General features: G+C 40.5%; 1 long non-coding RNA gene across 3 annotated transcripts in view; it reads left to right on the top strand.

The window, feature by feature from the left end:
* The window catches only part of LOC142151678 (uncharacterized), an 83,556-nt gene that overhangs the window by 42,437 nt on the left and 15,031 nt on the right, over window positions 1-26,088 (top strand). For all 3 annotated transcript variants that reach the window (XR_012691228.1, XR_012691229.1, XR_012691227.1), the window contains one exon: window positions 6,777-7,229. This is a non-coding gene — a long non-coding RNA (uncharacterized LOC142151678). The remainder of the gene's footprint in view (window positions 1-6,776; window positions 7,230-26,088) is intronic.

The raw sequence follows: 26,088 nt of genomic DNA, 5'->3' as shown, positions 1-26,088 counted from the left end.
ATTCAAATAATTTACATAATATATACATTTTTATTAGTTGTGTCACCATGCAAACAGAAAAGACTGTATAAGTACCACCACAATACTTGATAAATAGGCTCCCCCATGTAATACTATTGCCAGCGGTAGCTCCCTACATTACAAAAGCAAAAAAAGTTTTAAAAAAGGGTGCTAGCAGAGAGCTATAGCTAGAAGACAAAGACAAACCAGACATATTAGTAGACACATTTTAAAGTTATTGCAGTCCCTGTAAAATCCGATATTGTGCAAGTTGTTTCCAGAAAGAAATAAAAAGTCAGATGAGTAATACAGAAGATACAACTGATTGCACTGAACTACATGCTCAAAGACATGGACAATATGATTACAGATTGCATAATAGCTGGGACTAAAGACAAGGGGCTAGATTTACTAAGCTGCGGGTTTGAAAAAGTGGAGATGTTGCCTATAGCAACCAATCAATGTTTTAGCTGTCATTTTGTAGAATGTACTAAATAAATGAAAGCTAGAATATGATTGGTTGCTATAGGCAACATCATCACTTTTTCAAACCCGCAGCTTAGTAAATCTAGGTGTTGCAGGAAAAACTACTCTAGAAGGATCTCAAATTAGAGATGGCATCAAAATTTGCCAGAACCTTAAAGCATCAAAAGCCAATATGAAAGTACTGGATTGTGCAGCAGAAGAACATGTTGTTGTAGTACACAAACAGACAGAGTAAGCACAGGACAGACAAATCGAGGGACAAGCCACAAAGCGCACACTGCAGAAAACACAAAATGCAGATGTCACAAAAAATATAATTAAATTTGTTCAGCACAAAAACAAACATATCAAAAATGCTGCAAACAGGGACTTTGGAGTGATGCAGAGCAAAGTTGTGAACATAAAGGGAGAGTTGAGAATGAGTGAGATAAATATAGACAGCCTGATTCATCAAGACACGTTTTTGCCGATTTTGTGCTCATCGCAAGCAACATCACTCTGCACACGCCCAGAAGCAGGACATATGCAACTAAATGCAGCAATGTTCAATGCATTTACGTATACAAAGCACACTTACTATAGCCTACAATATCTAGGAGAGAACGGGATGGGAAAGGGTGTTCGCCCATTGTCAGGGTGTGTCAAACTCGTGCACAAGCAGCCACGTGGAATGCAAGCTCTGGGCATCTGAAAGTTCTTGTTTTTCTGCCGTATCTCTTGCTCCAGCAACAGGGCTAGTCTGAGTCCTGAGTACTAGTGACTGAAGACAGCCTCGTATGCCTGCTATAACATGTGTTTGCAATCAGGAGCAACTGTACAATTGTACTTTATGTTCAGTAGACATTAAGATCTTCCTAATAAAGGTATTTAGTGCTAATATATTATATAAACTTTTTTGGCTTTTAACTGTTTTGTCATTAATACTTATATTTTTAACAGGTAACATTAATTCAATAGTTTTTTTTTGTGTGCATTCTTTTGCGAAAGCCTATTCCATATAGGCATTGAACGTAATCTGCAGTGTTTTGTGTAGTAGAGCAGAGCAGACTTACACCCAAATTCATCAGAGTAGGTAACTCCATATCAGTTCTTTGTTGACTTCGGGGGCACACAGATCTGATTTAAGTGCGTTTTTAAGTAAACGCATGTTGCGCTTAGTATGCGTGCCTTGATAAATTAGGCCCAGAGAGTATTGTGTACAAAAACTGGGTACACAGCCAGGGGAGGGCTGGGAAATTTTAGCAAGACTAGACTCAGCAGCCTACTAGGAACATTTTAAAGGAAATAAAAATGCAGGTGGCCCAGTGACCCAGCCCAAGGTAGCCCACTATGGGAGCGGCCCAGCCTGCCCCTGTACACAGCAAATACCTTTAAATCTAAAGCTTGACACAGGCACACAAGTAAACTGCATACTCTGCACAATTATAAACATTGTGCAAAAAGAATATGCTCTTAACATCACAGAACAACCAACGCTATTAGGATTTGTGGCGAGATACTACAATACAAACAATATCTGGGCATCACGGAAACTTGCACACACTGCTAGAATACTGCAGAAGCAGCTAAAACGTAAGTGCTGAAAGTGTATTATTTAGGGTACACAATAAGCAGTGAGGGTATAAAATCAGATACAAAGAGAAGAATTGTTGTGTATAGTAGTGGGATTTGAGAAAGACATCATAACATTTGCAGAACAGTGGTTGACACAAACCACAAGCTGGAACATATTTAGTATTATCAATATTATTACTTTTATTATTATTATTATTATTATTATTATTATTATTATTAATAATAAAATTATCCTTTATTTATACACATACATCAGAAAACCCTTCAATAGATGACTGCAAATGCTGAGACTACAGGCATCCCAATGACAGACACACTGTCCAGGGCATTCCCATCTAGAAAGGATGAACGTGGGGTAACCAGAGAGGGAAGCAGTGCATGAGATTATATCACACATCGCAGTGACAAAAACTTGCAGAACTTGTCATAGGCAAATTAGTTCATGAAATTGTCTACGTAAAATATATTGTGGTCATCTGGGAACAGTGTTGACTAAGAGACAGATGGCCCTGAGAAGTTTTTAGCAAATTGTCAAACCAAAGGTGAAACATCAAAGAACTAATAATGCCTTGAGAAGTCCCAGTTGTTAGCTCATTGTAGGATCAGACCTGTTTACATTGAATGATGAGACTTTCCTAACTGTAGTGGATTACTACCAGAGATGTTTTGAAATTGCAAAGTTACCAAAAAATTACAGCAGGAACAGTAACATCACATCCCAAAGCAATAGTAGGAAGACATGGTATATATGATGAATTAATTACAGACAATGACCCTTAGTATACATCACAAGAGTTTCATGACTCCAAAATTAATTGGAGACTCAAATACTCAACCTCTAGTCCATGCAGTCTGCAATTAAGTGATCTTTTAGAGAAATATATAGACATTGTCAAAAACATATGGAAAAACAACAACTGAAGGAACTTTTCACATGCTTAGTTGCCTAAGGGCAGAAGGTTACAATATTTGATCCCAAGGATACCAAAGATAAAAGAGAAGATACTACCAGAGAGAGCCCCATTGCAGTAGGTATACTTAAGGGGACAGAAAGGCACCAGGAGACACATAGAAAGTATCTCAATGCAACTAGAAAGCCATTATCAGCACATTCATTAAAGAATCAAGAAAGATCCAGTATAGATGGGGTAAATTAGCTACTTGCAACTGTGGAAAGGAAATCAGGAATCTGCAAAGGCAAGGCTTTCCACACCCCCCAAATTAGAAATGTTTAAAGCCTAGTAAAAGTAGCAGAATGACAAACATAAAATGATCTTTATTATAAAGGAGGGAGGTGTAATATAGTAACTATAATTCAATATCATTAAGTTTTGTTGCTGACTTTATCCCTCCACAGCTTCTGAAGACTTTTAATTATAGTTTGGTATTTGAGCCTCTAGGGCTTCCTTCATTGATTTAGTACAGTTATAGAGCCATTTTGTATGCCAATGGTTGATGTATTATGGATGGCTTACAAAGATACACTGGTGCAATGCAAATAGAATAAGAGATGTTTAGTGCACAGACACACTGCATTCTGTGACTAAGCATATGGAATTATCTATTAGATGTTATTGATTAAGAACATCATACTTCTCTACATTTTGGAAGGGGTGTTCAAGGGACAAGTGTGAAGTGTGTTACAATCAGAGCTGGATTAGGGCTTTGGTCTAATACACATAAAAATAGTGTTGCCTTATACAAACATTGCTCCCCTCGTATCTCTCACATTGCCTCCTCATGTCTCTCTCATAGTTATCACCCCCTCCCCAATATTTTTGTGTGAATAGAAGCTGCCTCCCAGCAGGAGCACCTAGCCTTCTACAAGCACTAGACTATTCTCCAGCCCTGAGCTGCGCTCTTCTCCCTGTTCTTGCAGCTTTGACTACCTGGTGCTGATGTGGGTGTTTTCATGTCAATTGCTGCTTGGCCAGATCCTAGGACTGAGTCCCTGTTGGGAAAATAGATAGTTACTATTCATCTCTTGGAAAGCACAGCAATGACTAAACACTAGGACACCCTAACTCCAACCAGCCAGACATTAAATTAATAGTACTCACCTTTCATCATCATCATCACCATCACCGTTTATTTATATAGCGCCACTAATTCCGCAGCGCTGTACAGAGAACTCACTCACATCAGTCCCTGCCCCATTGGAGCTTACAATCTAAATCCCCTAACATATACACACACACATACAGACAGAGCAGAGAGAAACTAAGGGCAATTTAATAGCAGCCAATTCATAATTAAGCCTCCTTCCCTGCAAAATTAAATAAATTGTATTTACATTTAATAAATAAGCATCCTTCCCACACATAAGCCCCAACATTAAAAAAATTCACTGTTAATATGTATATACAGTATATGCTCACATACATAAGCCCCAACATTGAAAGGATTACTAGGATTTCTATTTAATATGTAGACCTAATAGCATAAATACATTTAAATAAAAGAAATGCCTATTTCTTCCAACCAGACCCATATTTTTTTTACAGATTGGGCACCATATAGGTTGTGTCAGTCCCCCCTCACCTCCTCCACCCACACTCATTTTTATTTTTAGAGATTAGACACTAGAATATTCAACAACCCTTTTATCCTATAGATGTTTTGCAGGGGGGGGGGGGGGGGGTGAGGGATGGAGGCTATGACTATGGGATTATCATATTACAGATTACTCATATTTTTCATTTCCATTAAATAAAAAAGTAAAGGAAATAGTGAGATTTTATCCAGTCACTAAGTCTGGGAGTTTAGAATGGGTTTGCCCACTAGATACTACACTACCTCTGGAGATTGGGTGGGTTAAGGTAGGTCCTATATAGGAAAGTTCAGGTGCAGGCTGCTATCCTCCCCCACTCCCCTATTATACTATATGTCCTAATTCCCTAATCCCTTCCATACCAGTGAGTCCATACTGTTGTTCACCACCTGCTTTATTTGTTTGTTCTCATCTTTTACATGCAAGAGAGGCAGTTCGAGTAAGAGTTTTGTAACGTCTTTTTAAAAAGGAACTTAAGTCTACCCTATATAGACAAAAGAATTTGGACGCTTGGCCATTACACCAACAGGGATTGTAATCACATTGTATTCCAATACATATACTTTAATATAGAGTTGGTCCCCCTTTTGCATACGATAACAACTTCCACTCTTCTTGGAAGGCTTTCCACAAGATGTTGGAGTGTTTCTGTGGGAATTTATGCCAGTTCATTCTGTAGTGCATTTATGAGGTCAGGCACTGATGTTGGACGAGAAGGCCTGGCTTGCGGTCTCTCTTCCAGTTCATCCCAAAGGTGTTCAATGGGGTTGAGGTCAGAGCTCTGTGCGGGCCAGTCAAGTTCTTCCACACCAAACTCATCAAACCATGTCTTCATAGTCCTTGCTTTGTGCACTGGGGCACAGTCATATTGGAATAGAAAAGGGCCTTCCCCAAACTACTGCCACAAAGTTGGAGGCATAGCATTGTCCAAAATTACTTGGTATGCTGAAGCATTAAGATTGCCCTTCACTGGAGATGAGTCCTAGCCCAAATCCTGAAAAACAACCTCACACCATTATCACTGCTCCACCAAACTTCACAGTTGGTATAATGCAGTCAGGCAGGTAACGTTCTCCCGGCATCCGCCAAACCCAGACTCGCCCATCTGAGTGCCAAACAGAGAAGTGATTCGTCACTCAAGCTCCTGACGCACAGTTTTTGTGCTTACATTAATGCCAGTAGATTTTACGTGGCCTTCTGCTTCGTGGCTGATTGCTGTTGTTCCTAAACGCTTTCACTTTCTAATAATATCACTTACAGTTGACCATGGAATATCCAGCAGGGATGAAATTTCACGTACCGTCTTATTGCAAAGGTGGCATCCTATCACAGTAGCATGATTGAAGTCACTGAGCTCTTCAGAACAACCCATTTTGTATCACAAATGTTTGCAAATGTAGACTGCAGGCTAAGTGCTTGATTTTATACACATCTGGCAACGGGTCTGATTGAAACACCTCAATTCAATAATTTACAGGTGTGGTTAGATACTTTTGTCCATATAGTGTATGTACACAGTGATCACATCAAATACATAACCTTACATTTATCCACATGGAACTTAATTTATCACATTGCTGCTCAGTCGTGTAATCTTTCCATCATTTAACACCATCTATAGACAAAGAGACAATGCTTTTAATACCAACTTTTATGTACTTTTTTTTAAAAAATGTACCTGGCTAAAATTGATGGCAACACACCTTATAATTTAAATTAGGGTATTAACCTTTCATATCAATGGATGCAATATTTTAATTTCTGGTGCATGTAGTGTTTTTTCACAGCAATAGTCATATACAGTAATTGCCTGTGAGGTAATAGACCAACTATAGCCACTCCACATTCCAGTTTTTTACTTGATTACTCATAGCATGTGGGGAGATATGTAGGTATGGTAACAACTTCTTATTACGATAATACAGACAATTAGCCCTGTGTATTTGGTGATTGGCTGGTGATCTAACAGGAGTTAGAGAAGCCCACTTACAAAATCATAGAGTTATGATGTTGAAATTATGAGTAATTATCTTATTTAAGGCATCGCTTGCCCATGTGAGAAATCATTGTGAGTGGTATGGTTCTTTCTGTAGTAATACTGTAAATATGGTGTTCTAATGTATTATTAATTAACAGTCACCACATCTTTTATTTGTATTTGTAGGTGAATATTGGTCTTTAAGCACAAGCAAAAGAAATTACACATATTGTCCCACTGGTGAAGAAAACAAAGACTTTATCAAAGAAACTGGCATGAAATGAAACAAGATGGCTGCCATGATCGCTACACAGCTTCAGCTGAAACAAAATTGTTGAAAGTTAAGGATCATTCAACAAGATCTGTTTATAAAATGGCAAAAAGTGGCAGCAAAATTCTAGGACTGACAAAAAACCTAGTGGTGTGTAGAGACATAAACACATTCAACGGACGTGTGACTATTACAGAGAACTATTTTAAATACAATTCAAGGTAAACCATAATGCAACTGTGGAGAAGAATGAAATGACCTCAGACACAATTTGTCCTTCTGAATCAAGTAGAAAATTTAAAGTGATGGATAATTAAGGAAACATTTCTTTTTGCAGAATTGTCCTTCATTCTACATTTTTAAAACAGGTAAGAATTAAAATGTATTTAAGATCGGCCCTTATGTAAAAAATCTATTACAGATACTTTAGATATGTAATAAAAATAACTCATAATAAAAACTAAATGTCAATACTTAATATATATTTAACGTATATAAAGACAACACAGTTTTGAAACAAATTTAAACATCCTGTCTGTATGTATGTGGTTAGTCAGTCTACTTTTCCCATACAAAAGCAACTGTAAACATAATTATATGAGCAGTGCATTGTAACAGATAATTATTGGCAGTATTTTATTTATTTAAAGCAAGGGAAATCTCATTGTTAATTCATTATGTACATTCTGCTGCCCCAATAAACCTGGTGCCCAGAGCCTGTTTAGGGGTTCAGACCGCCCTAGACTCATCCTCTTATACCACCCCCTCGCATTTCACACTAGGCTAATACACGCTAGGTAAAAATGAACCGGTTCTTAAATTAAAGTTTGGCTTCCTCCAGCCCCCTCATCCCCCACCAACAAATTTTTAGGTGGAGGGGCTGTCACACCTGCATATGTTGTCATATTTGTCTCTCCTACTCACTTATACTGAAGCGCCTGCCAAAGGATGACTCATTGTCTTCAGCCTTCACTATGGGAAAAGGCAATATTATAATCTTACTACATTTCTCTTTCATGTTTTCTTTTTACTTTGGAGAGTAAGTATTCTCTTATAATTTAAAATTAATTTCAGTTCAAACCTCTCCCTGTCGCAATTTTGCACTGCTTAAAACGTAGCGACCCCCAAAAAGCCTTGTGCCCTAGGCTACAGCCTAGTCAACCTATAGGCCTTGATGCTGCCTGAGACAGATGTAGTTTCAGTTCCTTCCTTCCATTCTTTCTTTTGAGAAATCTTTTTATTGAGGATTTCCAAATATTAAAAGAGTAAAACAGCAATAGAATTATAAATAAATAAATAAATAAACAAACAAATAAACAATTTGTGGGGGGGAACAGAGGATAGAGCAATTTAAAGGTTAAGAACAGTGTCAACAATTACTAGCCGCTCAGCCGATACTTAACAAGATAATTGTAGCAGTCGGTTAAGTATACATACATAAAATACAGATAAAATAATATAAAAGACAGTATAAAAGACTGTATTTATAAAATACAGAATATTAAAACAATATCTAACAGATTACAAGATTTGATTCTGAAGTGTTGGAGGTGGGTAATCTTTCTCTCCCCGCCTGGTGTTGTCGAGAGGGCTAGGGATGGAGGAACTGCTGTGTATCTGACATATAATAGGAGAACCTATTTATCTAGTATTCCTCTGTTAACGCCCTCTAATGAAAAAGTGAAAGTGCATTTCCAAATGCATCCAGCTTTTCCTAGTCATTTCAGTAGCTCTTTCATTTCCGTTTCCAGTGTGTGGAAACCCCATTGAAATTAATTCACTTTTTAAATTAATTTGGAGAAGCGCTGCTGGTAAATAATTAATAAATTAATAATAAAAGCATCCCTGCATTGCAAAGTGCTGGGCTCTTCCTGGCCTCTCCAAACCCTCTTTTACCACTTATAAAATAAAATATTTCATTGTTCTTCTGTTTTTGTCATCAAATGGGAAATTCTTCTGCCCTTGTAAACAAATGGGAAATTATTCTACTTTGTTAATCCAGTAGGAGAAAATAAATAAATAAAAGCCAACGTAACTGCTTGGTTAGAACTCCCGCCACTGAATGACTGTGTCCTGAAATGACCAGAATGTCCGTTAGTCACAAGCCAATCAGACTCTTGGTCACCTCAGGTCACACTCATTCATCACTAGACGGCAGTTGTGCTGGCTTTTATGTACAGCGTGAATAGGCAGCCACCGACTGGAAGCACATGCTTGTGGTTTAGAAAGTAGCAGCAGGACCTTCCATTCAGTGGTTGCAAGTGCATGCTGGAACATGTAGTTCCCCAATTGCTGGCAGCAATTTCTCAATAGCTGTGGAAACAGAGTTGCTCAAAGTTGCACACAAAACTTTCAGTTTTGCATCCAACTTTCCTTCTCAACAAAAATTGCACTTTTGCGTGAGGTCCGGTGAGCAGTCACTTCCATTGAATTGTGTGAAACTTCAGGTGTGACATGGAACCTTTATATTACATTGCTCAGAGTGTACCTGGGAATGGATTACTCTGCCAAAGTGCCACATTAAGTCTCAAAACAGATCACATTAACAATTTAGGACAAGACTCAATATCGCCACCCTTTTACTACATTACAATAATAGCGATCTGGTAAAATGAAATCTTGTTTCTGCAAAATGAGGTTCACTACTTCAGTAGGAAAGCCTTGTTATTATTATTGTTGTTGTTTTTGTAAATTGAGGAGTAAGGTGGGTCCAAGACTGTTTTGCACTGCAGAGTGGCTGTTTTGCACATTGTAAATACTTCCACTATGGGCCTAATGCATTAAGGAATGTAAATGCTGATACATCACGTATTTCTGTGCATGCCCAGAAATAGACTATACGCCAGTGAACACAAGTATATCAAATTCATCTTTGAAGGACACTTCCTACAGCCTACAATTTCAAGGGTGGAACAGGGGAGGGAGGGGCGTATGGACAAACTCAATGGACAGCTAGGGCGTGCCAGGGTCGAGCGCATGCAGCAGCGTCCGATTTAAGCTTGGGACATCTCTAAAGCTGGGTACACACTACAGAAATTTCAACCAACTTTTTATGCCGAGCAATATTTCCATGCGATCGATGTTCCGATTGCTCGGTCCATGGACTGCATACACACTAGCCTTGTTTAGGACGATAAAGCATGTGATTTTTAGTCGTATCACTTGATCTAGCTACAGGTCTGGTATAAGTGCCAAGTGATAGTGACGTCAGCTTTCACAAAAGCAAACAAACTGCTTTACAAAAAAACACTTTAATGTGTACATATATGAAACATATATACAGTTCAACAATCACTTACTCAATATCCGCACAATAATATATTTGAATAATTATTGATTATTTGAGCCAGGTTAGTTGTGATATTTTTATTGGGGGGATGAAAGTTGTCTATTATCTTACGTCTTATATTTAAATAACAACCCTACTGAATTGGCATGGCGTGGAAGCATTATTATTTTTTATGCAGGCTCGCCGAGCATCGTAGCATATGTGGTTAAGCAACATCTGGTAAGCCAAAGGTTGCCAATATCCACCTTTTATATAACAAGAGCACATTCTAAAATCTGTTTCAAACTTTAGATTTATGTCTTTAGGATGTTTGGGCTTGGGTGACTTTTAGGATTTGCCACTTCATCATTTTAAAGATTATTGCCACTTTCACTCCTCCCAAAAATCTGCCAAGATAACATTTCTTAACTCATTCTGCAACAGAAAGGCCTGGTGAACATGTTTGCTCCTTTTGACATAACCCAGTAAATTTTCAGCATGATATAAAGTGGCGTTCCCCCCCCCCCCCCCCCACCTCCCCTGGGGTAGAAGCAAAAGATTTATACTCTATAGAACCAAAGACCCTTTAATGCCCCCAGCCCCTGACTGACCTAGAAACTATCCAACCCTGAATAATACAGCGTAAAGGCTGCATAAAACATGCACACTGCCATTGTGTGTTTATATGTCACATTAAAAGCAATATATAGTCAGAAGCCTAGTGTAGGAGCATTTTAGATAAAAATGTTCTGTAATGCTATATGCCACTATGTCATAATATACCATAAACACATACCCGTTCCCAGCGGTCAATGTGGGAGTGTGAAAGTGCTGGTATAGAAATTTGAAATGAATATCTGGGGGACGCCTAGGCTCCCAGAACTTTTGGGGATTTTGACAGTGTGAAATTAATTTTAGATGTAATTTAACAGCAGTGGTCGAAGTGGAAATTTAGAAGTGGTGGTTTGGAAAATGTAAGCGAAAGGAATTTGATGGCGTTATGACATACCATTATATAACAGCCCCGATTCACCACTGCTGATATCTACAAATATAACTAACTAATTTCTGTTGTTAAAATAAGCATATATGACATGTTTCCTGTTTTTTTTATTATTATCTCACAGTATATTCTATAGTCAGTGGTATCTTGTTCATCCATAAAACCATGCTAGTTTCGGAAACTAGACAGCTTGTCTCTGTGTTTTTACATGTGTAGATAAATCTATCTATCTATCTATCTATCTATCTATCTATCTATCATCATCACCATTTATTTATAGAGCGCCACTGATTCCGCAGCGCTGTACAGAGAACTCACTCACATCTGTCCCTGCCCCATTGGAGCTAACAGTCTAAATTCCCTAACACACACACAGACAGACACACAGACTAGGGTCAATTTGTTAGCAGCCAATTAACCTACTAGTATGTTTTTGGCGTGTGGAAGGAAACCGGAGCACCAGGAGGAAACCCACGCAAACACAGGGAGAACATACAAACTCCACACAGATAAGGCCATGGTTGGGAATTGAACTCATCACCACAGTGCTGTGAGGCAAAAGTGCTAACCACTGAGCCACCACGCTGTCTGTCTATCTATCTATCTATCTATCTATCTATCTATCTATCTATCTATCTATCTATCTATCTATCTCAATGGAGATGTACTCCCAGGAGCCAAATAATCATGAAATATCCCTGCAACAATTTTTATACAAAATAATTGTTTGTGCAACAAGTAGAGACATATTAACATGGCTTAAAATCTTCCTGCAAATAAGTGCATTATAAAATTCTCTTTAGAAATAGGGGTTTTAAATAGTGCATTGATAAAAAAAAAAAAATATTTTATTTTTTCTGCTTTAAAATGCAAGAGTGGCATTTTAATAATGGAAATCTCAGCATTTCCAAAAAGTGTGTTCACCTCATCCACCCAAACCAACTATCGCCAATATTTTATTTCCCCAGGTTTTACTTCCTGGAGAATCCAAAATTCACTATAAGTTGTTGCAGTACTGGAAGCAACCAATTAAATAGACAATGTCACCCAAAGTTTCCTACTGCCTCTTTTCAATTCTTCAGGGTGTTCTTCTTACTGTAATCTTAGGGGAAGTTTGGGGAAAGACTACTCCAATGTTGCTCATTAGAGGCTGCCTCCACACACTCTGCTCTCTTGCATTGGCATAGTTTAAATAAATTTCAATTCACTGACTTGACCTTCAAACATTCAAAGAGTCCTTGTATGACCAAGTAAGTGGGAAAGAATAATAGAAGTGTGTTTATATATAAATGATATATCTATAACAATATTATATTATGTGACAGCAGGGACGGATGTAGGCTTTTATTTTAGGGGAGTTTTAAGAGAGTATCCTAAGAGTATCCTAAGAGAGGATCCTTCCTAATCCTATTGGTGTAAAAATTACATCTGTCGGGGAGGTCTGTGGGATTTACTTCTCTTCACCTGTTGGAATGTAAAGAAACACAAATCTTTAAATTTGATCTTTGTGCAGCATATAATCTGCTATGGACCTGCACTGTTGATAATTCGAAGACAGTTTTTTGTTTATTTTTTACTTCCATCTTTTTTACTTATTTCCATTTACCTTTCTTTCCAGATTCAAGTAATAACACGTTTAGAAGGGACTACATTGACCCAAATAAAACAGTTGTCAACAAATACAGCAACAAAGTAAAAAAAAAAAAAATTAACAAAGGAGGGGGGATGGGTCAATTGGTAGTAGACAGACAGATCTTACATTGTCCTTTAGATAAAGAGCATAGAAACAAAATAATAATAGCAGCTTATATAGCCCAGAGCATTCCATTGTGGCCAGACTTTTTCAAAAGATGGTAGCTTTTAATAACAGAGATTAGAAATGCTCAAACTTGTTTCAAAGTCGTACTCAAACCGGTTTAATGAATCGGCTCTAGAGTTCGAAAATTCATAATAAATTCTCAACTCTTTTATCGAAAAAAATCAAGCTACATTTGAGCAAGACAAATAATTTCAACCTTGTTAAACTCATTTTGAGCTTAAATGGCTACATTGTATAGTATTTTTAATGTTTTTCCATGCACACAGAAAATTCAAACTCAAAACGTTAAATATACTTGAAAGAAGCCAAGTAATGTCCATAACGCAACATTTTATAGTTTATTTTGACACCTATGTTTTCATTCTGAGCTTTGAAGTCAAACTTCAAACCACAAATTTAAACTTTGCACCACAAAGCTAAATTGAACCAGCTCAACAATTGTACAGTGAACACGTTCAAGGTCATTGAATAGGTCAAATATGATCTAATCTTGAACGAGCTCAATCAATTCGAGAATATCAGCCAGTAATGGGATGACTATTTAGCGATGCCACTTGGTTTCATAAAGCTGTATTTCAAGAGTTTGACAATGATATTTTCAGAGATCTAGATTTGAAAAATTGCTAATTTAAAATTTGATACAGCTAAGGCTACAGTGTTTTCAGCTGATTATCACGCCAAACAAACAATAAATGACCATTCGGCCTGATCACATTAGCGTGTATACTGCAACGATGAGTGATTATAATGTAAAGCACATTGTATCATTTCATTTTATTTTTAAATTGGACTAACAATGCTGTTCAACGAAGGAATGATGTTGTTCCAGTCCTGCAGTGTGTCTGCACGGCAGTATCCATAGATCTCTATGGAGTGTGCAGAGTCACAATCTTTTCAGCCGATGGTTATGACAAATGAAGAGCACAGATCTGAAGGTAAATTGTGTAAAATGTTTTTAGTGTGCACACATGGATCGACATGCTGAATGGGACTTTCTTTTTTTTTCTGTTGTTGGTAAAATCGTTAAAGATGTTGCATCGGGAGAAATTTTATGTAGTGTGTATCCAGCCTAAGGCCTCCTCAGTATTAGTCTGAACCTTACAATCTTATGCAGGTCTCAGTGAGTCCTTGGATTTACTATTATAGACAGCTAATGAAAATTTTTTAATCTATTAATGCTCCTATTACCACTTTGCTTTTTGAGGACAATAATCCTAAATACTGGCCTCCCTTTGATATCCCCAGAGCTGCATCCTGTTCTGCTCCAGTTATGTGCCATCCAGATTCACCGTTCAAGTTCTTGACTTTGATGTGGCAATTTTTTCAACATCAAAAGTGAAACGGCAACATGCATCCATCTGTTTATTTCTCTGAAGTTTTCCTCTGCAAGGAGCAATTATGTCTGAAATTGGGAGATTCTAACTATTAGTGCTGTCCTAAAGGATTGGAGACATTTATTAAAAGATGCAATATTTCCCATTATGATCTTACGAGATCATATGAATTTACTGATAATTCAAAAAACACACATCTCACTGATTGACAAACCAGATGAGCTCTGTTTTAGTCAAGTTTAAATTCATAATTACCGTCAATCTCTTTCTAGAAATATAAAAGATAATTATTTATTGTAACTTTGATTGTAACTCTTTCCTTTCATACTTCCAAGGAACCATTGTTACTCCTTTGCTAGTGTCTAAATAGATTGAAAATTACATTCAGTGTCAGCATTCCTAAATGGATGCTCGCTCTCAAAGAACTAATGACTGCTTGTTCATCTCTCATTGCCTGAACATTAGTTTGATTTCTTGGTTACATGAAAATGTAGATGGTCATACCAGGCACAAATGCCTGCACCTTCTCAGCAGCCGCGTCCCGTTGCCTAGCAGCGGGACGCTATCTCCTCTCTCCTCTGACCGCCAAAATTTCCCTAACCCAATCAGGATGCACCTTATGGTATATAAAGCACCCTCTGACACATGTCTAGTGCCAGAGTATTGTTTCACTCCTGCTCCAGCACTTCCTGAACTTCTAATCCAGTGTTCTTTTGTTCTGAGTCGGCTTCCTGTTACTTTTCTCCTGTGTTTCGTTTTGGTACCTTGCTGCCCGGCTGGTTTGACTATTTGGCTTGACCTGACTTCTCTCTGGATCCTCCCTGTGTACTGCACCGATCGGTTGGCTTTGACCTGGATTGCCTGACTACGCCTGTCTACTACTGTCGCTACACCAGTGACTGTCTTGGAGAACCACGACCTGTGTACCCTCTGCAGCTAAACCCAAACTCCCTTGCGGGGGTCCCTGGTGAATATCGGGGGTGCGTTAGAATCTGCGCCTCTCTGTACAGTTGCGCCAATACCGCTTAGCGGCCATCTCTGCAATTCTGTGACACTTTTCAGTGATTTTATTTGGTTGCCTTAAATTAGAAAAAATACTGAATATTGTCACTTCACCAAGAACCTAGACACAGTGTCGGACTGGGCGCATGAAGGGCCTACCGGGGGACTGTATTGCTAGGGGCCCACCAGAGGGGGTGTGGCCAGCCATCATAGAGGTGGGACCAGACACTAGAGGGGGAGTGGTCAGCCTACAAAGGACAGCTAGCACCATAGCATAGTATATAAAGAATGCAGTGTGTATATAAAGAATACACAGGCTTGACCTGCCCCTTAGATTAGGTAGAACAGTCACCAAAAATCGGGATTGTCCCACTAGACCAGGCTTGGCTAACCTGTGGCACTCCAGGTGCTGTGAAACTACAAGCCCCAGCATGCTTTGCCAATATATAGCAGCTATTTGCTGGAAAGGTATGCTGGGACTTATTGTTTTACAACACGTGGAGTGCCATAGGTTAGCCAAGCCTGCACTAGACTCAGAACATTTGACTGTCCTACCTGTCCTTGTCACTTTTACCACCTGGGGCTGCTGGTTTCTTTAGTTGCGGCTTGTCTGGATCTTGGAATGTTGGGGGCCCTATTTGGAAAAAATAATTGGTACATTTAGAAAATTGCAACCAGCCCTGGCGTTAAATCAATAGGACCCACAATTAATACTTAGGCCTTCCTCCAGCCCCAACATTAAAGTAATAGTATTCCCATTTAATAAACCTATTTCCCTACTTCCAAACAGCCCCTGCAATAAATTAATCGCATTTACGTATAATAAATATACCTATTTCCCGCAACCGTCACTGCCATTAAATAATTCATATTCACATTTAATAAATAGACCTCATGCTCCTTAAACTCAGACCCACATTCAATTAATACCCCCAAACTACCCCATTTTAAATTAATAGTCTCCACTATAAAATTAAATTGCCCCACCGTCACCCTACAAAGAAAATAGCACCCATTATTTAGCCACCACCTACCACATACACATTACACTGCCACAAGCCCACTGTGCCATCACACACACATTACTGTGCCCCTTAATCACCATGCTGTGCCTCCTTATGATCACACTGCGCCCCCCTTCACACTCTGCCATGCTGCTTTGGTCCCCTTCACTCTCTGCCATGCTGCCTTTTCTCCCCCCCTTGACTCCTGGCTCTCCTCATTTCCCTCTTTAATGCTTCATGACGCGGCTCTCTGCACCTGCACGGTAGGGTGGTTACAGGAAATGTCACCGCCACCGCTGCCTTAAAAGAAAAAGTGTTCTCAACAAGCTCCGCCCTAACAATGGAGGGGGCGGCTTCAACTCGGCTGGGCCTATCGAGTGATAGCCCGGCTGTCCAGCAAGCCAGTCCGAGGCTGCCTAGACACCTCCTCAGATCTTGAGCAGACACATCACAATGAACTTGACTTCAGACCAGACTCCACAGAAAGATATAGCCAGCATTTTGGTCATTATAAACAGATTTAGTAAAGTCCATCTCCACCATCCATTTCTGGAAAATATCTACTGCCCTACTCTTTATTCTACACGTCTTCCGGTTATAATGTGCTCTCTCTGATGGTGGCTAACTGGGAATACAATTTTATACATTTACATTTATTCAGGTTATTTAGAAAGAGATATACATGAGAAAAAGAGTGCTAGAGAATTAGTCCAACAGATTAGCCGCCTCTTGGGCTAGACGGGACACACAACAGCAGGCACATGGGAAACACAGTAATCATGGCATAGGAAGGAAATCTCTCACATAAAGTATAAATAACCAGGTGTTAAGAGCAACTGAGCACAATTACAAATCACAAGTCCCTGAATAATATAAAATTATAATAGATACACAATGCAAAAAAAGACACCAAAGTTGCTCAAAGTTTCTATTTTGCATTACGTATCAATTATAATTTATATGAGTTTTATGCAGTGACCGTGATTTGACGTGACCTTACAAAGGGATGCTATGTGCCTCTGCCTCTCTGTCACACTAATAGGCAACTATCACTCATACAATAATAGAGACAACACCAATCAGTGGAGAGAAAATGTCCACAGTCTTTTATTTTAAATCACAGATTTTTAAGGGGAGGGGCGTACCAGGGCAATCCATTGATAATCCACAATCCAAGTGTCACGTTAACAGTGCCCATCAGACACATCCTATCTTGAAGTCTAGTCTAAAACAGGGGTATAATAACCCAAACCATGGGCCGAGAACCCCTCCAGCTCCCCTCAGTGATCCCATGGTTCCCACCAAACATCCATATATATAACTGTACAGTCTCACTTCCACCAGGGACAAACAATAAGCCCCATTCCCTAAACTGTAACACAGGCTGCGTCAAACATTCACTTAACAATTCCTCAATTATTTTGTGGCATAAATGATTTATCAATTATTTTATATTCAATTAGGCAACTGTTTTAGGTTTGACATATTATTTTTATACTTCACTTTACATTATATATATATATATATATATATATATATACGGTATATATTGACAGAACTATAATGCATAAAGACATCCAATTTGCACATGAAAATACCTAACAACAGGGGCCAATTCCTCCCCTCAACCATCTTATTGTGGGTTTGCTGGACAAAATAATATTGTTTCAAATTAAGACCAGTGCACTCTTTGGAGGTTGTCAGAAATCAATTATTGGCGTAATAGGCTGCGTGATATTCGGGGCCACAGTGAGCTTCTTCCACCCGGCCAACATCCTTCTTAAATTAGAATCAATCGTAACACCTTGCCAACTCATTCTGCTGAGCTGCCTGCATACCTACATCCTCTCATCTCCAACAAGAACTGCTCCAAAGCCTTTACTTGAGATATTCCCAGAAACCATAACACTTGTGTGAAAGCCACCATAGAGGCCTGGGTCAACATAACACTCTTGTGGTCACTAAATCTCATTTGCAAGGGATCACATCAGCCTGTGGAGCCAAGATGCAACATTTTGTAATATTAAACCTAATTCGTTATTAACTCCTGTAATGTGTCTAGTTTTCATCCAGATATTCCAATGGAGGTGATCTTGCTAATAGAGTTCTGCACATTATTTTCCTGCAAAATAGGCTCGAACCTCAAACTGTCTGCTGCATCAATAGATAGCTGTCGTTTGGAATGGCAAATCTGTTCCCCTCTCCACACTGGACATCCATTGTACTCTTCCCCCCCCCCCCCCAAAAAAAATCATAATTTCACTTCTTCCTTAATCTCCTTCGTTAGTCTCACAAAATGATGGGACTGTACAACATCACTTATTGTTAATATAAAAACGCCTGCAAAAGACTTGTCCCCCGGACAAAATCCTACCTGTGAATGCTAAGTGGCCTTTGACTGAGCATGTACTTCTTTACTCCCAACATGTTCCAAATGAGTCTTCTCAAGCTGTGCAATTTCTGGTGTAGCAAGGGCACTATCTGCTGCGCTGTGTCAATCTCAGTGCTGGGTCATTCCAAATCAGATCACTCAAAACAAATTGAAATGTCCCCCACCCATCTTGGATTTTAGTTAAGAGAGGATATACAAAAAACTAATTCTGCCAAATATCTCGACTGTCTGACCAACAGTTGCCAAAATATACCGAAGTTCTTTTTCTTCATCTGTAAAGTGGTCCCAGATATGTAATCCAGTGGTTTTTGAGTAGAAATATGGCAGTCGGTATTTAAAAGACTATCAAATGTGTACTTTGGAGGAGAAGCTGCCATGATTGACTGACTATCTGTCTGTCTCCCTCTCTCTTTCTTTGGAAAGTTTCAGTTTCAATTTTGAAAAGGAATCCCCTTCCCCTCAGTTTCCATTAAGTGTCAGTTCCTGTATAGGAGGGTTATCCCATTTCCTCAATTTTGTTCACTTCTTGGGTATAGTTTTTAACCTAGCATGGTTTCTTGTGTAAATTATGTATGTGGTAATCAAACGTCAACTTCATTATTTTTTTCTCCACTATAAAGCAGAGTACCATGCTTATTTTTTATGTTGTAGTAATGTATACCTTTGTTAAGGACCTAAGGAAAATTGGGATATCTCATGTTGATTGAACCTAGCATTTTTAATTCTATTCCTTGCATTTTTGCTGTAACTCAAAACATAAGGCAGATAAAGTAATTTGGTTTGGAGTTTTGGATTCGGGAGAAAAAGGTGCAAGGTGATTCCTTAATAAGCTCCCGTGATACTTCAAATAAACTGGAATAAATAAGCTGTGATTAGTAAATAGTTTAATACTTTGAAATAGCAATATTTGGAAACTAATGGTCAGACAGTCAAGATATTTGGCAGAAATCGTTTTTTGGACATCCTCTGTTAACTAAAACTTTTTTGTTAAAACCTGAGATTGGTAGTGGACATACCTGGATGAAATGATGTGGAATGACCCTGGCCAAAAATTTAATAACCGTAGTTGGGCCAACCAATTTTTCTGGTGCCAATGCATACCAAAGTCTCTAGCCATATGTTGGAAAAGTACCACCGTGTCGCCACACATTGAGGAAATTATCCAAGTTGTGGCACACACACTTAGTATCTGATTCTGACTTGATAACCTATTCTAAAAAGGAATTGAATGTTTCAAATAAATTACAAGTAATAGCAAAACCCATAGAAAGCCATCTATCTACAAAGTATTTCCTCTTAACTTTCAACCATGCAACTGGAAAGAAGTGGCGTGTATAGGGAGCAACCTAAACGCTGCCAAAATAACATAACTACAAAAGTGACAAAATTAAATACATATACAAAACAAAATTACATAATTACATTATTAAAACCTGTAAAATTACATACTTGTGTAAAGAAAACATTAGAGAGAGGGCCCTGTTCGTAAGAGCTTACATTCTAAAGGGGATGGGTGGATACAGACAGGGTAAAACTGAGTGGGGGAGCAAAAGTGTGGTATGCAGAGGTAGTAGAGTTAGGCTGAATGAAATGATGAATTTTAAGGGCAGGTTTGAAGGCTTGGAGACTGGTGGATAGTCTAATATGTCATTGGAGTGGATTCCAGAGGTTGGGGCAACGCAGGAGAAATCCTGAAGATAAGGAGTGGAAATAGCTGATCAGTGAAGAGGTGATGAGGTGGTCATTGGCAGAGTGGAGTGGGCAGGAAGGAGTGTGTAAAGCAATGAGGTCTAATATATATGGAAGGCTTTGTAGGTGAGGGTAAGGAGTTAGAATTGGATTCTGAATTGAACAGACAGACAGTGTAGTGATTGGCAGAGAGGGGTGGCAGAGATAGAGCAGCAAGAGAGTAAAATGCATCAGACAGCATCATTGAGGAAAGACAGAAGTTGGGAGAGATAGGAGAAAGGGAGGCCAGAAAGGAGAAGATTACAGTAATCAATGAGAGAGATAACAGTTGAGTGAATGAGAGTTGTAGCTGCATCCATGGTGAGAAAGGGCCTGATTCTGGATTGTGAAGCTGAAAGTGGCAGTATTGGTAGAGTGACTGAATGTGAGGGGGTGAAGGAGGAGCAGGAGTCGAGCAAGACACTCAGGCAGTGGACTTGAGCGAGAGTGGGTAGGGTGGTATGTTCAACGGACAGTGAGAGGTGGGAGGTGAGAGAACTTTGGAAGGGGACCTCCAGTTGCCTATCAGCCATCTCCCCTTTGATGTATCGGCACTTTCTTAAACTGAACATGAAAGGTGTCACAGCAAATGGACTATTTTGGAGGAAAACTGGGTGGAAAATCAAGTGCAGTGAGAGAGAAAGAGATGGGGAGGAGTGCATTGATGGTGACTAAAAGGCATCAGGGTTGGAGGATTGGAAAAAATAGAGATTTGCAGTAGGGTTGTTAAGAAAGAGAGAGTGACAGCTGTTGGAGGAAAGAATGAGTTTGAAGTGGAGGATATCAGCATTAGAGAGTAATTTCCTCCAGAGATGCTCAGTATAGTGCGAGAACATTTTTGTATATAGCAGGTCTGTTTAGAATGCCAAGGTTGTGGTTGGTAGTGACAGCAATGAAGTCCAGAGCAGAGTTTAGGGTGCTATTAAAAAGAGAGAAAGTACAACAAGGAGGAGAAGATAACAGGATTGAGAGCATAAAAGTTTCAATTAGTGAGATTTGCCTTAGGAGTAGGGGGTGGTGAAGGAGCTAGGGAAGGAAGCATTGTTGAAGACATTGAAGACACAATAGAGGTGGGAAAAGACCAAATCAAGGGAGTGGACATTGTTATGAGATGGGCAGGAGGTCCATTGGGAGAGACCAAATGAGGATGAGTGGAAGAGAAGTTTGGAGGCTGTGGCGTTGATGTTGAAATCTCCTAGGATGGGGGAAGGGAGGTCAGAGGCGAAGAAATTTGGAAGCAAAGCAGATACGTTATCAAGGAGTTTGGGAGACGGGTCCTGGGGAATGAAAGATGATGACAATGCAGAGGTGGACAGGGTAGAAGTAGTGGAGGAGAAGGAAAGAGTTTGATGGGAATGACCCAGAAGGAGCAGCAGAATGATAGCAGGACCCCTATGCTGCCACCTTGCCAGCCCCAGAGCTGGAACTGTTGAAAAAGGAAAGGACTCCAAAAAAGAAAGCAACAGAAGAGGTAGTTCAGTCAAGGATAGCCTGATTTCAGTCATAGCAAGGAGGTTGAAAGAGCTTGAGATGAAGATGTTATGGATGGTGGCCATTTTAATGCAGGTTGATATGGCATTCTAGGGGTGCAGGAGATAGGGGGCATTCCAGTGTCAGAGCCCCCGGATAACCCACATTACCCAGGCTTTAAAGTAGACTAGAAAATGCACCTGTCACTCACCGGACTGTGAGTGCTTCTTCCCGGACATTTAGGAACCGTGGCCGTCCTCCATCCTGAGGGACTGCGCATGCGCAGTCCTTTCCATACCTCCAGTGTATGTTCCTTTAACTAAATTGGCAGATCAGGCAACCTCCCTATATTAAGCACCTGTGGTCAACACCACGTTGCCTGATCTTGGAGTCTCATTCCCCATGAGTCTCTGAAGGTGTTCCTGTGTTTCCTTGTTTATTCAGCCCAGCTGATTCCTGTGGTTTCCAAACCACTTCTACCTCTGTGGTTTCCTAACCACTTCTACTACTGTGGTTCCCATACCACTTCTACCATCTACTGTATCATCGTGACTGTGAGCTGATTCCTATCCGCTGCCTCCGTGCACTACAGTCTTCTAATCACTTCAACTCTACCATTTATCATTGGGACTGTTAGCTGATGCCTATCCGCTGCCTCCGTGCACTACAGGCTTCAACCACATCCACTCACCTGTTCATGATTGTGACTGCCAGCTGATTCCTATCCGCTGCCTCCGTGCACTACAGGCTTCAACCTGCAACTCGTCTGTGTTTCATCACCGTGACTGTTTGGCTGATTCCTATCCGCTGCCTCCGTGCACTACAGTCTTCAACCTGCAACTCGTCTGTGTTTCATCATCGTGACTGCTAGCTGATTCCTATCCGCTGCCTCTGTGCGCTTCAGTCTTCAGTCCTTGTCAACTCTACCGTGTTTCCTTGAGTCTGCTGCCACTATTGCTACCCGCTACTCTCCGTGATCATCTGTTCCAGTTCAACTCTGCTCCGGGGTCCCATCGTTACTGCACCTGCTGGTTGCTATTGGTTACCTCCGTGTTCCCGCAGAGACCCGCTGCTGTGACTTCTCAGCGCTACTCATCCATCTACTGCTGATCCGCTCTCCACGCCTTCCTGTGTTCCCTGCTGGTCTACCTACCTGTGCGCTGCACCTGCTAGACCCCCGCTTCACCCATCCAGGGACTTGTATCCTGCTGGCCTCCTGCCCTTCAGGTATCTCTGCACTCCTGTCTGACTGCCTTCTCCTGAACCACGGTATGCATACTTCCCATTGACTGTGCTGTGTATTGCATACCTTGCTGGACTGTGTTGGTTCTCCTCTGGAGTGTACTATCCGCTGAGTCTATTGCCATCATTGACTGTGTTGGTTCTCCTCTGGAGTGTACTATCTGCTGACTCTACTGCCATCATTGACTGTGTTATCTCATGCTGGATTACTTCAAGAGACTTTCTATATTGGCAGTGTTGTTCAGTCATTTATACATTTATATTGTGCATATTACTGTGGATCAAAGTCAAGGTGCCCGTGTATATATTGTGTTGCAGTCTCTCCCCGTGCACCTCCTCACATATATATTCAGTGGTACAACTTGCTAGTGGCAGACCACTGACTCCTGTTTACAGTTTCACCTGTTCCAGTATCCTCTCACATAGCAGTGGTACAACTTGCTAACGCAGACCACTGACTCCCCGGATACCTCCACTTGGATTCCATTCCTTCACTCAGACAGTGGTACAACTTGCTATCCGCAGACCGCTGACTCTCATCACCTCCTCGTTTCTGTTGGACATTCCTCCTCACTATAGCAGTGGTACAACTTGCTACCGCAGACCACTGACTACCTTCACGTGTCCTTTGTCCATACAGTTCCTCGTGTATTACTACCTCCATATTGCCAGTGCTGCTAGTCATAGACTTTCCTGAGCATCTCATCATCTGCTATTTCCTGTTCCGTGATCACCCTGCTACCAGAGTACCATATTACCACCTATACTGCTCTGGTAAGCCTATCACCTGGTGATCCCTGGGTAAAGACTCCTAGTGCCCGTGACAGTAAGATCAGGCCATGACAGACCCAGATACGGAACCTACTGCTAAAGAGATGCTGCAGCATCTGGTCAGCCGTGTGGAGCAACAGGATGCTCGCCAACAGCTGTTACTTCAATGTTACCAATCGTTAACCTCCCAAGGAACATCTGGACAGACTGTTACAGCTAGTATTGAAGCTCCTGTGCTTTCCTCCGTTTCCCCAGTGCCATCCCAGGTGTCTACAGCTCCTACGCTTCACCTGCCTACTCCGTCAAAATATGACGGGGACCCCAAAACTTGTAGAGGTTTCCTTAACCAATGTTCAGTCCATTTTGAACTCCAACCTCAAAATTTTTCTACCCATCGTTCCAGAGTGGCCTATCTTATCTCATTGTTTTCTGGACAAGCCCTGGCTTGGGCCTCCCCTCTGTGGGAAAGAAACGATCCAATTCTACAAGATAGTGCCAAATTCATTTCCACGTTCCGAAGTGTGTTCGATGAACCAGGTCGTGTGACCTCCGCTGCTTCCAGCATTCTTCGTTTGCGACAAGGCTCCCATACAGTAGGACAGTATGTCATTCAATTTAGGATCTTAGCCTCTGAACTTCAGTGGAATACTGAAGCATTAGTTGCCGCCTTCTGGCAGGGGCTCTCCGATAAAATTAAAGATGCACTGACTACCCAAGAGCTTCCTTCGTCACTAGAAGATTTGATCTCTCTTTGCCATCGTGTAGACATGAGATTTCGTGAAAGAGAATCTGAGAAAACAACTTCTGCTAAAGCACCTCTTCGTTTAAACCCTCAATTTCGTCCAGTTTCACCTTCTGTGATTCCCATGGAGATAGGACGTTCCAAATTATCTTTAGAAGAGAGGAAACGAAGAGTAAAGAATAGACTCTGTATCTATTGTGCTGATTCCACACATATGCTCAGTTCTTGCCCTAAGAAATCGGGAAATGCCAGGCCCTAACTAGTTCTGGAGAGGTGAAGTTAGGGTCCCTGGAGTCCTCTCCATTGTCTATGAAATCTAAAGTCTGCGCTTTCGATGTTACGATTTCCTTTGCTACCAAATCCTTTGAGTCACAGGCATTGATTGATTCCGGAGCAGCAGGAAATTTCATTTCTAAATCACTAGTGAATCAATGGTCCCTACCAGTGATCACTTTAAAAACACCCATTACTGTGACGGCTATAGATGGATCACGTCTCATCAATGGTCTCATCACCCAGAGTACGTCTCCAGTAACCCTTCAGATTGGTGTACTACACCATGAAGAAATTTCGTTTTTAATTCTTCCAGTTACGACAAGTCCGATTGTCTTAGGCCTTCCATGGCTTCAATGTCACTCTCCCCAGATTGACTGGCGCACCCCTCAAGTTACGTCTTGGGGGTCTGAATGTCACCATCGTTGTCTCTCTCAAGTTATTCCTCTTAAAGTACAGCAATCTTCCATCTCAGCTTCCTCCCCGGGACTCCCTCCTCAGTATGCTTCATTTGCCGATGTGTTTGATAAAGCTCAGTCTGAACGTCTTCCTCCTCATCGTTCTTGGGATTGTCCGATCGACCTTCTACCTGGCAAGACTCCTCCCAGGGGTCGGGTCTATCCTCTCTCGTTACCTGAAACTCAAGCCACATCTGAGTACATACAGGAGAATCTCCAGCGTGGGTTCATTCGACCTTCCACCTCTCCCGCTGGAGCTGGGTTCTTCTTCGTCAAAAAGAAGGATGGATCATTACGCCCTTGTATAGATTTTCGTGGACTCAACGCCATTACTATCAAGAATCGGTATCCCATTCCGCTGATCACTGAGCTATTTGATCGCATCAAGGGAGCTCGGATATTTACTAAGTTGGATCTTCGTGGTGCCTACAATTTAATTAGAATCCGTTCCGGTGACGAATGGAAGACCGCGTTTAACACCAGAGATGGGCATTACGAATATTTAGTAATGCCCTTCGGGCTGTGTAATGCCCCCGCGGTTTTCCAGGGTTTCATCAATGAGATCTTTCGGGACTTATTATATGTATGTGTCGTTGTCTACCTGGACGACATATTGATCTTCTCACAGGACCTGCCTTCTCATCACCAACATGTGGCAGAGGTCCTCTCCAGACTACGGAAAAACTCGTTGTTCTGTAAATTGGAAAAATGTTCATTCGAG

The sequence above is a fragment of the Mixophyes fleayi genome, chromosome 1 (assembly GCF_038048845.1).
Source record: "Mixophyes fleayi isolate aMixFle1 chromosome 1, aMixFle1.hap1, whole genome shotgun sequence".
NCBI lineage: Eukaryota > Metazoa > Chordata > Amphibia > Anura > Limnodynastidae > Mixophyes > Mixophyes fleayi.
Note: the sequence above shows the minus strand (reverse complement) of the source record. Positions and strands in the feature narration are given on the sequence as shown.